Below are 969 nucleotides of genomic sequence, written 5' to 3'. Positions count from 1 at the left end.
CTACCTGTGCCGGCGGCGCGGGAGGGGGTGCAGTTCCGGCTCCCCCCGCCCCGATCTGTCAGGAACAGCTGTGAACGCTCCCACCCAGACCATTTCGCCCCCTCTTTCTCTTAGACGCTCACGTTTCCCTGTATTTTGGTGGCGGTGGGAGAGCGGCGCAGTCCCGGGTGGAAAGGCTTTTCCCTGAATGGCCCCGTGTTCCTAGGATGCCCCCAGTTCCCAGTGCAGCCTTCCATGGCCAGATTCTTCAGGTGATAATTTTGCCAGGTTTTCTGAATGGGATTAGGACAGGCCGTTCAGAAATCCGGTTCCGAGTTTGTCAACCGCTGCCCTGAAGGCTGCTTGTATATTTCAGCTGCTTTCATGCAGGTCTTTCGTGGTGTCCTTTAGCATTGTCACAACCTTCGGCTCGTTTTGGTGTGGGCAGGATTAAACGGTGCTATTTTTAAGGCCAGCGAAGAAACATATGTATTCAATATTGGGATCATTTACCACAAGTGATCACATGAGGCATGGTTTTTCTTAGACGCTGAGGTATCTTAAAAAATGGGGAATTTTGTTGGATTTAAAAGTAATTTCAGGTGGAGAAAACTTTCAGTTGCTTCTGTTCAGCTTCCCATATGAGCTGAGGACTCTATTAAGGCAGCTCATAGCACTTTGAGAGCCGAAGAAATTATGGTCTTTATTGCATTTCATAAATCCTATTTATTGCACGAATCCCGGGGAGGACTTCATAGCTGTTTCTGCATAGTGAACTCCTAACTATCGCTAGGGATTAATTTTGAATTGTTTTTAAAAGCCCATTTTGTTTTTAATTGTTGGCTTTGGAGATCAGGAACCACATTCCAAAGCAAAGCTGCACTGATATTCAGAGGAAGCACTTTTGTGTACTTTTTGGTTCTTGGCTCCTCTGTGAGCCTTTTCCCCAGATAACAATAGTTATTACTTTTTTCCCTCCCCCCTCTTTCC

The sequence above is a fragment of the Myotis brandtii genome, unplaced genomic scaffold (assembly GCF_000412655.1).
Source record: "Myotis brandtii unplaced genomic scaffold, ASM41265v1 scaffold14, whole genome shotgun sequence".
In the NCBI taxonomy this organism is placed as follows: domain Eukaryota; kingdom Metazoa; phylum Chordata; class Mammalia; order Chiroptera; family Vespertilionidae; genus Myotis; species Myotis brandtii.
This window is presented reverse-complemented; position numbering follows the sequence as displayed.